Source organism: Eschrichtius robustus, chromosome 13, assembly GCF_028021215.1.
Source record: "Eschrichtius robustus isolate mEscRob2 chromosome 13, mEscRob2.pri, whole genome shotgun sequence".
NCBI lineage: Eukaryota > Metazoa > Chordata > Mammalia > Artiodactyla > Eschrichtiidae > Eschrichtius > Eschrichtius robustus.
The window spans coordinates 16482501-16497476 of record NC_090836.1 but is presented as its reverse complement, the minus strand read 5'-3'; positions in this window follow the sequence as shown (position 1 = coordinate 16497476).

Genomic DNA, 14976 nt, shown 5'->3' with positions numbered 1-14976 from the left:
ACGTGGGAGACAATACAAGGGATCATTTCCCCAAAGACGGTCTATGCCAAGGTCAGTGACTTGCTATGTCTATTGACCCAGAACAGGATTAGGCTTACGTCAAGTACTTTTCGTAAATTATCATCATTATAAATTAACTTTAGAAGATCCTGAGGGAAAAGTTTGATTCACAAGTCTCAGAAGGACCTATAAATATACCCAAATCTTCCTAAAGAAACTGTGTGGTGCCACACTTTGGGTCAGAAATTGTTATTCCACAGGGACCTTGTTAATTTCAAAATTATAATCATAAATTGTCTCAAAAGTAACAAAAAGGACTAAATAGGAGGTAGAAAACTTGAACAGATTAGTAATCACAAAAGACATCGGAAAGCAATGTAAAGGTCTACCATTTCTCAAACAACACCAGGCCCAGATAATATAACAGCTGAATTATACCTAATTTTTAAAGTACAAATAATTTCTAATTTATATTATTTATTCTCAAGCAGGGAATTCATTTATTTTATGCATTATCATGTTCTTATTAACATAAGAAAAAACTATAGGCAAATTTCATTGAGGAACAGGATGCAAACATTTAAAATGATATCAGATTCTGGCAGTGCATTAGAAGAACAGTTCATCATAACCCATTTTTAAATCATTAGCAGGTCACGTCCATGTCAACATGAGAGAATTCAATAATTTTCTCAATATAACACAAGACCCTTTAAGATTGATCGATCAGTCTCTTACACACAAGCACTGTGACCATACAAATAAAACATATTAAAGATATATCTGGTGTCTTCCCAGAATTTTTTCAAGCCTTCCTTGTGCCTCTTCCTCATTCCTCAACCACTGACCACTAGGGTGTGTCTTTGGGGTCAGTAGGCCTAGCCCGTGATGATTTCAGCAAGGGCAGAACTGGCATTTGGGGAAAGACCATTCTACTCTGTGTAAGCCTGACTCAGGCACTGTAGGATGTTTATCATTTCTGACCCTGGGCATTAAGTTTCACAGCACGTCCAAGTGACTGACAACTGAAAAGCCCCCATGTTTCCAAGTGTCTGGTAAGGATGATCTATCCCTCATTAAGAACCACTGGGGGAAATTCCACAGAGAGCTACCCGTGCCACTGTATCCCAGTAACGACTGGGATCTCCTCCTCCTCAGATAACCTATTACCAGCTTCTTTCCCATCCCTCCATTCTAATCTAATGCCATCGTTTTAGTTCTCTTGGCCTTTCCCATCTGTGTGTGCTAGAACATCAGGGGCCAGGAAATACAAATCACCAGATAATGAGGTTAATATTTTAACCTCATTAAATACTGCCTCCATACAAAGTACACAAGGAAGCAGCAACATCTATGTGGCATGTTGTCATGTGGTTTTGTTGATCTGTATGGGCATTGGAAAAACAGAATTTCCACAGGATCAAAAATAATAACCTGCCATGACCTATTAGGTCAAAATATTCACCACTCACTGGGGCTCTTTTTCTCCTCTGCTTCTCAGTACAATAAACGTTAATGGCACAGCTCTGGAGAGAGATGGATTTAAATCCCAATTCCACTCTGCCCTGTCCTCTACCTACCCTTGGGCGATTTATTAACCTCTTTGACCTTAGCTTTCCTCATCTACAAAATGAGAGAAACAGCAGCTACCTTGTAGGGTGGTTGTGATAATTAATGAGATAATACTTGTAAGATGGTCAGCACAGTGGCTGGCATAGACCAAGCGTTCAGTAAGTGTTAGCTGTTTCATTATCTCCCCTAAACACCATGCTAGCAGATACTTCCAGGTTTCTACAGATACTACAGGTTTCCAAATTCATTTTTAATTCTAACCAGTTAACCCATTTTGAAATGTTCCTTTTGTATGTTTTAAGGAACTACAGCTATAGCACACTTCAGTGTGATAAGAAAACACACAATAATTTACTGTTGAAAAAGAGTTATGGTTAAATGACTCTCTCCCTGAAAGGTTGTGGGTACTGATGGCAGAAGAGAGGTCACCACGATGAACCCAAAGTCCATCGCACTGTAGACACTGAATAGCTATTTGTTAAATATGAAATTAATGAAAAACAAAAGCTCATGATCATTTAGTGCCTTAGAAGGGCACTCTACTTAGTATTTCTAAGTCACAACTACCCTGAAAAGTGAGCGTGGTCAGCAACTGATCAGGTGGACCATGGCAACAGAGATGCACCCCAGAAACAGAGCTCAGTGAAAAAAAGTAAAACACAGAAAACATTTTAGAACACACTAACATTCATGTAAATTAACAGTACGTATACAAATTGTCAAAACTCATTGAATGGTAATGCTTAAAAGTGGATCACTTCTCTATGGAAATTTTAACTAAATAAACAAATACTGAAATCTAATTAATAACATGCATATTTAAGTGTTAACAAGTAAAGGGCGCTGATGTCTACAACTTACTTTGAAAGGCATCTAGAAATTAAGATGGATGATGGACATGTGATGAAGTAAATACTGCAAAATGTTATTTGTAAAAATCTAGACAGTGTTCACTATATAAGTCTTCCAATGTTTCTGTAGTTTGAAATTTTTTCACAACAAAATGTTTGGGGAAAAAAATGCGTGCAAGACCATGGCTGTTTTCTGAGCATACAGACAGAAACAGGATATATACTGAATACATTAAAACAGTGCCTGGCAGATAGCTGGCTATTTGTACTCACTATTATCAGAGTGGGTGCTCTAGGATGAGAGGAGGAAAACAGGAGTGGAATATGGAGATAAAAGAAAATGAATGAATGAATGAATGAAAAACAGGAAAGAAAAGTCAAAGGATATATGGTTAATTCCCATTTTGTAAGAATAACAGTTGAGTTTCAACAATGTTGAGAACTTCTACTCAAATACATATGCATTTCTTAAAAATTAGCCCCTATCTCAAACAGCGAAATTATCTAAAGAAAACTATCATCATCTCTTCTTCTCTCCCCTCTGTCCATCTCATATCTGTGCAGATAATCTTAACATATGCACTTGGAAATCAGCGTTTGACTTGGACTAGTGAAAACGAGTCACAAAACACGTGACAAGATTTCATATGTTCTTCATCCATATGGTCTACTAGTGTTTTAACCAATTTTTTAATTGAAGTATAGTTAATTTACAATGTTGTGTTAGTTTCAGGTGTACAACAAAGTGATTCAGTTATACACATTTTTCAGATTCTTTTCCATTATAGGTTATTACAAGACATTGAGTATAGTTCCCTGTGCTATACAGTAGGTCCTTGTTTACTTTATATATACTAGTGTGTATCTGTTGATCCTAAATTTCTAACTTATCTCCCCCACTGCCTACTATCCCTTTTGGTGACCATAAACTTGTTTTCTATGTCTGTGAGTCTATTTCTGTTTTGTAAATAAGCTCATTTGTATCGTTTTTTCAGATTCCACATATAAGTGGTATCATAAGATATTTGTCTTTCTGATTTACTTCACTTACTATGATAATCTGTAGGTCTATCCATGTTGCTGCAAATGACACTATTTCATTCTTTTTTACGGCTGAGTACTATTCCACTGTATATATGTACCACATCTTTATCCATTCATCTGTCGATGGACACTTAGGTTGCCTCCATGTCTTGGCTATTGTAAATAATGCTGCTATGAACATTGGAGTGTATGTATCTTTTTGAATTATTTTTCTCCAGATATATGCCCAGGAGGGGGACTGCAGGATCATATGGTAACTATATTTAGTTTTTTAAGGAACGTCCATACTATTCTCCATGGTGGCTGATATTTTTTTTTTCGTTCTTTATAACAGCAATTTCCAATGTGGGCTGTACATGCTCCAGGGAATTAGCCAACAGATTCATTGGAGAAAGAAAATATGCCATTTATGGCTTTTTGCCTCATTCTTTGAGATTTCCATTTTTGTATGTAGCACTAATAATGTTAGTACAGTATGTATTCATCAAAAACACTTAGAAGTTACTGTTATGAACTTATAGTACATTCGGGAGTACTAAGATTTTTGCTTCTTAATTCATAAAATGAAGTTATAATAATCAAACTACAAGGTCAAAAGAACTTCAAATATAGAGAAGAATCATTCCATTCATTGAGCAGGAAAGTGTTCTTCAGGACTGAAGTCATGATTTCCTTGACTCATAACAGTGGCCAGTATTTTCTATCAGGAGGCCTTCATAAGAGACTATTGAAGACAAGTCAGTCAGCTTTTCCAACCCACAAGTCAGAAAAATGCTTGTGAAACTCTGGAATGTAACACTGGGGTTTTCTGTGGGAAGGAGCACGCTTCTCTTGGAGATGAGCAAAGTCACTTGACTAAAGGGTCCAACGTCACTAAGTAGAATTCTTAGTGAGGGCACCTTAAGCCCCCATCTGGTCATTCCCAAATCTGTTGCATCATTTTCATTTACACTGTAGCTGCATCTTTCTGGGTATCTGAAAACTCCATTATAACAAGGGGCAAGTGGCATAGAGTTATGTGGTTTAATGGGGTAGGGGGACCTTGAACGGCTTCAGTAACTTGAGTTTGAGTCCTGCTTCTACTGCTTATTGGATGAGTGACCTTAGGAATTATTTTCACCTCTCCAAACCTCAATTTCTTCATCATACAAAGAGGACACAGTAATCCCTGCCATGCCTACCTCAAAGGGTTGTCAAGATGCAATGATATAAAGTATGTCAATATACCTTACGAACTGTAAAACCTTTACGTAAAGTCAGGCATTTTTTTTAATGCACTCGCATTCAGAGGAGGTGCCTTGGGCAGGTATGGAGCCCGGTACAATCCTAGATATTTCCTATTTATACAGTGGAAGGTACTGAAACTCAACTCCTCCATTTCAGAGACCGTTTAACGTGGAGAACAACGGAACCTGCAGCTTCACTAGCCACGAGTTGCAAACAGTAAATCCCTATTCAAATTCAGTTTAAGATTAATCCAAGGAAAGAACTTAAGAAAGATGCTAAGGAAAAAGGGAGAGCCTTTAGCCATCTGTGGTGATGGAAGGCAAATGACTGTACACCCCCAAATCAGAAGGAAAATAAGGATGAAAAATGTTCAGTTTGGGCATTCTTGGAGAAGCATCTATGTACACAATTTCAAAGGAAAATAAATGTTCCCGTTTCAAAAATCATTACCTTCTGGAAAGAAAATCAGAGCCATGTTGCTTCTTTCTAGCCAAGCTCAGAAACTGTCATTAAGTCTTCCTGGTGGGAAGTTAATGCAACAAGAGAACTCCTGGAGGAGTTTTAAGAGCTAATACTTTCTTTTGACTCACTTAATTCTATAATATACAGATAGAATTTTTATTTTAATAGCCACATAGAGACTATTTAATACTTTAACATTTTTTCCCTAGCCGTTTTTGCAGCTCATGGTTTGCTACTCAGAGGAGTGGAAAAAAAATATATGACTGGTAATGCTGACAGGCAAAAAGGGAAACTTTCTCCATCACTCATCTCTCACTACCTTTTTATTGCTCCTGTGTATTGCCTCAAGGGTTTAATGGCCAAGGAATTAATTAGAAATGTCTGTTCTGGTAGAAACACTGCTGCTATTGTTTTGGTTAGTGATTTAACATAATTTTAAAAAGCTAAATTATCACCAAGTAGTGAAATTGTTCTCTCTTGGTCGATTCCTCTTCATTATTCTCATGAGTTAACTGTGATTTCAGAGTTTGCTGTCATTTTTTCCATTACGTTGAGTAAGTAAATGATCCAACGGAGTTCTTAATATTTCTAAAAGTCCCTACCAAGCCATCCTTTCTAAACCTGAGACCACACACTAAGATGGATATAGAGATTTCTTGGTTTGAAGACTCAGATAAATGACAAATAAGCCAAGCAAAATAAGATGAAGTGACCACTTGTAGGCTACTTCCATCCCTAAAAGGTTTTCAGAATACAATCACCATAGAGTTGTTTAATGCTCCCCAGACAGTAACCTGGCATTTCTTTGGAGAATAAAACCTCTTCGGATTGACAACTATAGGGAAAAGCATAGGTAGTCCAAGGAATCAATAAGCACAAAGAGAAAAATCAATGACAATGAACACAGCGACACAGGACACCAACCAAATTAGAACCTTAATGAAGTGTTCTGGAAAAAGTCTGTCATTAGATTCTGCATCTTCAGAATCAACATGAATGGCACAAATTAGGGACTCGATAATAATCGAATAAATAGGATGGAAAGTTTAGCCAGTCTGCAATTTTATCCAAGGATTATTTTTCTACAGAAGTTTAATTTTTAATCCTTGGTTTTAAGGACTAGAGAAGGCTGCTTATATTCCTAAACGGCAGTGCAGGCTTCTGACACAGACCATAACTGGGAAGGCCTTCTGAGCAGGACACCAACTTACATTGCTTTGAACGGCCTTCAGCGTAGTAACATGCATGGAGAATTTAAATACATTTCAGAGACATAAAAATATCTCAGATATAAGAAATGCTGTATAGAAGTATCTCAAACATACGATTTTCATCTCTAGTTACTGAAATAAGAAAGCTGGGGAAAAAAATAAAAATAAAATATATGCTTTCTGGACCTCATTATCAGCAAAAAAAAAAAAAAAAAGTAGAGAACTAGATGGCTGAATGCCCATCAAGTTTTTGTTATGAATCAGAATTAAATCACACAGGAATTTGTGTTTTCTTTTTCAAAACAAGCTTGCGCCCCTTTTTTAAAGTATGTTATTTGGTCCCATGTATGCTACTAATAACTTTTATTGTTCTTCCTAGATGGCAAACCGGTATCTCCTCACTCTTTGATGTCTATCACTGCAAGAATGCAAAAATGGATACATGGAAAAAGGATGGCATTAGTTTGGAGTTTTAAGAGGAAAGTAAATGGGAGCAATGAAGCAAGGATAAAACTTCTCACTTGAAGAGTAGTGGGGAGAGTTTTTATTCATAATGGAGAGTATCCAGCATCATCTGGAGAGTTTTAAGACCAGCCACTGAAATCTGGATGCTAATGACACCTAAGTTTGTTTTTTTTTTTTAAACTTTTTCTTTTTTTTAATTTATTTATTTATTTATTTATGGCTGTGTTGGGTCTTCGTTTCTGTGCGAGGGCTTTCTCTAGTTGTGGCAAGTGGGGGCCACTCTTCATTGCAGTGCGCGGGCCTCTCACTGTTGCGGCCTCTCTTGTTGCGGAGCACAGGCTCCAGACACGCAGGCTCAGTAGTTGTGGCTCATGGGCCCAGTTGCTCCACGGCATGTGGGATCTTCCTGGACCAGGGCTCGAACCCGTGTCCCCTGAATTGGCAGGCAGATTCTCAACCCCTGCGCCACCAGGGAAGTCCTGACACCTAAGTTTTTATCTCTGGTCAACCCATCTATTTGGACATACCTGTCCCAGCCCCACCACACCTCACTCCATTCACATCCTCCTGAATAACAAACTGTGTGATAATTTCTGACATGTTCCTAAGGTAGTAATTAACTTAGCCCTGAAAACGTGAATAAACTTAAGGAGGCTATAATTAATAATAGGAAACCCTTATATGGCATGTGTCTGAGATCGTTACATACATTCATCCATTTAATCCTCACAATTCCATAAAGTGGACAGTCATTCGTATTTTTACAGACAACAGAAGTAAGGCACAGAGGGGTTAGGTAGCTGGCTCAAGAACACACAGCTAGAAACTGGTGGAGCCGGAATGTGAGCCCAGGAAGCCTGCTTCCAGAACCCTTATCCTTAACTCCTGCCCTAGGCTGCCTCACAAAAATAAGCAAGCAAACGCACAAACAAAAAAAATGCAAGATGCTAAAGTCAGTCTCTTAACCCCTTCTTAACCCCATACCTACTTTACACTGATTATTTTTGGAATTCTTCGATCCCTTCCAGTTTGGTCTCCAGTTGTTGAAGATGCACAAAATAGGAGATCAGGAGAACAAAGCCTTCGGATGGAAACAGTCAATACAAATGTGTTGAATGGGGACTTGCCTGGTGGCGCAGTGGTTAAGAATCCGCCCGCTAATGCAGGGGACACAGGTTCGAGCCCTGGTCCGGGAAGATCCCACATGCCGTGGAGCAACTAAGCCCATGCGCCACAACTACTGAGCCCGCGAGCCACAGCTACGGAAGCCCACGCGCCTAGAGCCCGTGCTCTGCAACAAGAAGCCACCGCAATGAGAAGCCCGCGCACCACAACGAAGAGTAGCCCCCGCTCGCCGCAACTAGAGAAAGCCCGCGCGCAGCAATGAAGACCCAATGCAGCCATAAATAAATAAATAAATTTTTTTTAAATGTGTTGAATGAATGAATGAATCAAAGAAAATACGAGGACCCTCTACTTTCACAGGGCCATCTGTTAGCATTAGCTTAACCTAAGCCAGCAGGCCTAACACCTCCCTGCTTTTCCCCTTGCTCTGCACACAGGTTTTCTACAGACTCCTGTCTGTCTTCAGCACTGGCTGTGATGAACCTGGAGGTGACCTGGCACCGTCTTTCCTCGGGTCTGCTCCTCTCCTCTCCATCTGCTCCATTGAGGCTGCACTCCCTGCATATTCTCCAATGAAGCCACATTGGCTTCTGCTTTTTATAACTCTGTTGAACTATTTCAGGCATATAGAACTACAAGCAACAGCACTCGGCTAAAGAAATAAAAAATGAGAACAACTGCTTCAACTGAAGCCCTTATGAACCCTGCATGATCCTTTTTTCTTCTCTCCCCCCTGAATTAACCACTATCCTGCACTGGGGGTACATTTTATACTTCTAATATGACTCTAGGAAGAATATCTAGCTCTACATGATTTTAAACTTTATAGAAATGATATCTCATTGTACATATCCTATTCCCTCAACATTGTGGGTTATTTTAATAATAAGTACTAGGGATCTAACATATAACTTGATAAATATAATTAATACTGCTGCATGTTATATATGAAAGTTAAGAGTAAATCCTAAGAGCTCTCATCACATACAAATATTTTTCTGTCTTTAATTTTGTATCTATATGAGGTGATGTATGTTCACTAAACTTACAAAATTCATGAAATGATGAGCACAGTTAAGTCAAATCGTCATGTTGTACACCTTAAACGTATACAGTGCTATACAGGTCAATTGGTTTTTTTTTCCAAAAAAACTGGAAGGAAAAAGAGTCATCATAATTTTTAAAGTGAACAACTTTGTCCCCACCCCACAGGTTAAGAAAAAGAATGTTACTGTTACCATGGAAGCCCTCTTGATCCCACCCTCCTCCTTGACACCAAGAGGTAACTACTTACCCTGACTTTAGCATTACTTTTTTTTTTTTTTTTAAACAGTTGCTGCTACCACTTTTGTCTGTATCCCTAGAGCAAGTGTTACTCAGTTTTGCCTGTTTATCATCTTATATGATGTTTGCATATATTCTTCTAATGACTTGTTTCCTACACTCAATAGTTTGGAAATTCTTCCACACTGATTCACACAGCAATAATTCCTTTATTTTCACCATGGCGTTGTACTACCTTGTATGGCAATTCCACGAATGACCTAGTCTCTTATTGATGGGTTTTATTTTGTTGTTTGTGTTGTTGTTTTAATCTTTTTTGCAGAGAGGAGGCTATAAATATGCTTGACCATGCCCATGGTAAACATATGAAAGCATCGCTCCATTATTGCTCTGTAACTTAGGTTTTGGCAGGGGTGGGGAGGGTGGGGAGTAACTTTAGTCACTTCTGTATCTTCTCAATTTAGATTTAAGCTCAGTCAATTCAGGATTTTCCTCTCTGATTCCTTCATCCAAGTGAAGAAATGTAGTCCAGGAGTCAATTTTGTAGGGCAAGAAAACTTCTGGTCCACTGCCGTACTCTGTCTTCCACTGACATCCTCTGGGATCTATCTCATCCTGGTTTTGTTATTTTTGTTGGGGTTTTGGTCTTGGCCCTGCTCTTGGGTGGCTAGCTCAGAGATGTCACAGATCCGCCTCTTAGCCCTCCTGTACCTTTCTCGGGAGGAAAAAGAACATCTTGCAGATGCCTTGCCACAGGATTCTGTGACCGTGAACCATCGGAGCACTGCCGAGGTCCTCTCTTCCTAGCCTCACGTTGGCCAAGGAACTTTTCCACAAGTCTGTCTCCTCTGACTTCATCAGGAAGAGAGGTTTGGAAACTCCCCAGCTGCATGGGGCCTTGGGGACATAAGAGAATTCTCTAAAATCTGAGGCTGCAGTCAAATTTTAGTCTATCTTAATGGTCTGAGTTTATTAGCTGGGATGACTTGAAAGCAAAGGAAAGACTCTTCCCTCTTGTGGAATAAACCAGTGAGATTATCCAAAGGCTCAACCTCAGTACCATAAAGATACACTGTCCAACATGGCAGCCACTTGCCACATATGGAGATTTACGTTTAAATGGTAAATTACTAAAATTAAATAAAACTTAAAATTCAGTTCCTTAGCTACATTAGCCACATTCAAAGTACTTTCCATCATCACAGAAAATTCTATTGGACAGCACTGCCTTACAGGATGCTTGCGCAAGAGAGCGCCAAGTGGGTACTCCAAAGAAAAGCATTGGAGGCCCTAACAGCAGAATTGATTTTGGCACCAGGCATCCGGGTTCACAACTAAGTAACCAGTAAGCTGGTTTCACCTCAGCATCCAGGAGAAGGGCGAGGGGGCTCTCACCAAGGGTAATGGGCATTTTTTGAAAGACCTCAACAATCACTCCTTGCCTTGAGCTACAGGGAGAGATGAGGGCAGGGGCTGCTGTCATAGCTCATCATCAGGCTGATCTGAGCTAGGAGGGAATGAGACTATCATTGTCTTTCACCCTTGCTGTTCCTCCATATGGCTGGTACCTGTGACAAAACGAAGGAAGGTAATTTCTCCACTGCAAGATGTGCACTGTTTAATAACACAGGCCCATTTCACCAAGTCTCAGTCATATGAATTGAAAATTTTCATGTTTCATGTTGTTGGTCACTGTGTATTGATACATTTTAATGGCCAACCTAAACCCCTCTTCCTCCACGTGCCTTCTTTCTAAAGAACTTTATTAAAAGCACTTTGTAGAGTTCTTGGTTATGCAGTTTAGTCTCAGATTTTCTTCTCTCCCACTGTTCCAAGCTTGAGCCTGTGAGTCCCCAGATGGCATTCCTCTGCTTCCCCTGGCCTGCTCTGGATGGCAGGGGGGCTGGCCCTGCACGCTGCATGTCCAAGGCTCCCCTGTAGTCAGAGGATCTGAAATCGGCCAGGGGAGGAAGGGGAGGGAGACTGGAGCCGTGGAGTAAAGGAGAACCCAAGCTATTTCTCCCTCTCCTTCTCGGCTCCCTCTGGGGTGCAACTCATACAACCCCAGCCTATGGTGGTCTCACTCTCCAAAGAGGGACCCTGGCCTCTAGGCACGCTAAGTCCTCCCTCTGTACCCCCAGCCTAGGAGTGACACTAGCTTCCTGCCATCGCCAGTATCAGGGTTGGCTCCCCACCTCCTGTTTGACTTCTCAGCAATTCCATCACCTGCTTGATGGATTCCTGCATTAAATTCCCTCTAATGACTCACCATGGTTTCTGTGTAGACTCTGAAACAACTCTACAAAATCTGTTCCATCTCCCACGGGAAAGCTGCCAAGTGTCTTCCCCAGTTATTGCAAAGCACTCCGATCCCTCCCAGGAGGGTATCAGTCTGTCTCTGTAAGCCAAGTTCACAAAATTAAATCCTTCCCCTAAATTGCATGCACATATGGGTGCATGTACTGTATCCTGCTCCGATTTTTTTTTTTTAATTGTAATCTTCAAAAGCAAGAATGACAAAAACCCACCCCTGCCAGGTCACCACATTTATTGATTCAGGCTGCCCCCGATACAGTGGCCCCTGCCAGGGGGGGTGTGAGAGATGGCTTTGGTCCAGCCCTCTGACCACCAGCCCTTGCACCCTGGCCCAAGGCTGAACCAACCCACCCAGAGGGATGTCTTTTTCTTAGTCTTTGTATGGGAAGGAGGGACACATTTTGCAATGTATCTGTCCAGAAGGGGTTTCTCTTTCCAATTTGCACAAAGGTAACTTCATGATAGAAGTGGCCCAGTACCTGTGTCTTGCATTTTTATCCCCAGATATACACAATGCTATAGATCTGAAGTTGTCTAATCGATTGTGTAAACTTCTGATGAGGAGCACTAGGGGTCCAGGGATCCTACATTAAGAGGTCCCTCCATCATCTACAAATCCACAGTGTTTTTATGTTCTAGATCACACTGCATTCTGGCTAAGGGTGCATCTGCCATCACAGACTGTGAGCTCCCTGAGGACAAGGACTGTGTATCTCTCAGCTTTGTATCTGCAGACCTTAACAGTGCCTGGCACATACAGCTGTTCAGTATACATCTGCTGAATGAAGACTGCATGGTGCTTTACAGTTTACAAAGCACTTTTACATATGCTATCACACTTCATGCCCAGGAATACTGTGAGGTAATCTAGGTGATGTGACGGATGAGGAAATTGAGATTTAGAGGTCAAGGCCCCACTCATGGTTAATAATTCAAGAAGGTCTTAGGGCTTCCCTGGTGGCGCAGTGGTTAAGAATCCACCTGCCAATGCAGGGGATACGGGTTCGAGCCCTGGTCCGGGAAGATCCCACATGCCGCGGAGCAACGAAGCCCGTGCGCCACAACTACTGAGCCTGCACTCTAGAGCCCACAAGCCACAACTACTGAGCCCACGTGCCACAACTACTGAAGCCTGTGCGCCTAGAGCCCGTGCTCCGCAACAAGAGAAGCCTCGACAATGAGAAGCCCGCGCACCGCAACCAAGAGTAGCCCCCGCTCACTGCAACTAGAGAAAAGCCTGCGCGCAGCAACGAAGACCCAACACAGCCATAAATTAATTAATTAATTAATTTAAAAAAAAAAAAGAAGGTCTTAAACTTGGGCCTACGTATTTCCACACCAATATTCTATCACACTTATCCAAGGACTCCTCCTGGTCTTCATTTGTGCTAACTCTGCACAAAACTTTCAGTGAATTAGGAAAAAGCACTCCCTCTGGGGGATGAATTACAGAAAGTTTTCTTCTAAGAAGACAAATTAGAAAAAGACCTCCTCCTCCTCCAGGCTAAGTCAGGCCCTACCCAGGCACAGGCCGCCTTGGCCAGGTGTTTCTGTGCAAAGCACATCCCACCCAATCATACGTGGGCACGCATACGGTACAATTGTTATAGCCTCTCTGTAAACTGAAGTTCCGGGATTCCTTTTGATTTTGTTTTTAAACTACAAAGGGCTTCTTTTACTAATTCTAATACATATTTATACTGTAAAATCTGTTTCTCTTGGTTTTGTTTGTTTTTGATCTCTTATAATGTGTTTATACTCAAAGCATTTTTTTTTAATCAACCAAAACATTTTAACAATGCAATTATTCTAGTATGTAATCCACACAAGCCTTTGGTGGTCTTCTTTATTCATGAAGTACCATGACTTGTCACCATTGCAAGTTAAACTCAAAGCATTAAGGAAGTTTTTGAGGGCGGCAATATTTTTATCCATATCACAATGAAATAGCTATCTTATACTAGCTACCTTCTTATCCATCATATTCAAATGCTTAAAGCAACAAAATTTTGAACTTTGCCATACATCTCCCCTCTTGCTTGAAAAGGTACATTTCCCTATTCTGCCTCTTGTTTTGTTTTGCTTTTTTAAAGTCGAGCCATAGCTATTTCTAACAGAGATGTGAGCACATTGTATTTTATCAGCTATCAATTTTCCATAAATTTCCTTATTTTGTTTTTAATTTTCTTATTTTCAAATAATGGATGTACAAGACTTAACCATTTAGAAGACAAACCTAATCCATAAACCACACTGTGTGCCACCAGCCAGGCCTGCACGGTTCTTGTTTCAGGATTATTTAACAGATGTCAGAAACTGCTATTCCAGGCACATGAAAATGGTGGTGCCTCTCTTGATATTAAACCCACACACACATACACAAAAAGCAACTCTGCAAAAAAAATTTTCTTTAAACTTTGTTCTTCTGAACTTCAAAAGGCAACCAGAAGTTCATTCCCTTTTACATTTTTTTCCCTCTCCTTTACAGTATCAACTGAGGTCTCTTTTTCTACATCTTTCTAGGGAATTGTTACAGACATATAAAGTAATTTCCTGCATATTAATGCAAAAATTCTGTGACTTCCCATCTCAATAGAAACAACAGTTATGATTCCAATTTGAATCTTCTCTCTTCTCTTTCTGATTTTTATCTTGTGTTCCTTTTATCTCACCTTTTCCATTTCTAAGCCTCAAGATCAATCTTTTCCTCTGTTGCTCCATTCCACCCTCTAACCGTTGCACGAAACAGGAATTCAATCAAACATGTTCATGCTCAGCCCTCTTTTCCTTGTACCTTCTGTCAGTCATGGACTCTAGCTGAGCACTGCTCTCTCCTCCCCAGTTTAGACTGGTCTCAAAGAATTACCCACCACCAACACCTTTATCCATTAAAGGATATAACCTTGACATTGATCTGGTAAGATTTGTATTATTTTTTTTTTTTAATTTTTTGGCCACACCGTGTGGCATGTGGGAGCTTAGTTCCCTGACCAGGGATCGAACCCACGCCCCCTGCATTGAAAGCGTGGAGTCTTAACCACTGGACCACCAGGGAAGTCCCAGATTTGTATTATTTTTTAAAAACCAGATCTGGTCATCAGCAAAATGAGTAGAAGGATAAGATGGCAGCTGGGAGACCAATTTGGGGGGTAATTGCAGTGTCCACTGAAAATGTCATCAGGGCCCAGTGGAGGCAACAGCAGAAGCAGCATAGGAGAGAAGATGGAGTTAGGAGACACCAAGAAATAAAATTGACAAGACTCAGGGACTGGGATATGGGGACTGAGGGAGAACAAGTCGTAGAGAATGACTCCTAAGCCAGTCTTTGGTGGCTGGGCAATGTTGTCCTTTATGAGATAAGATATGAAGAAGAGCAAGTTTTGGTCAAAACATGATTCTTTCGGTTTTGGTAAATATCT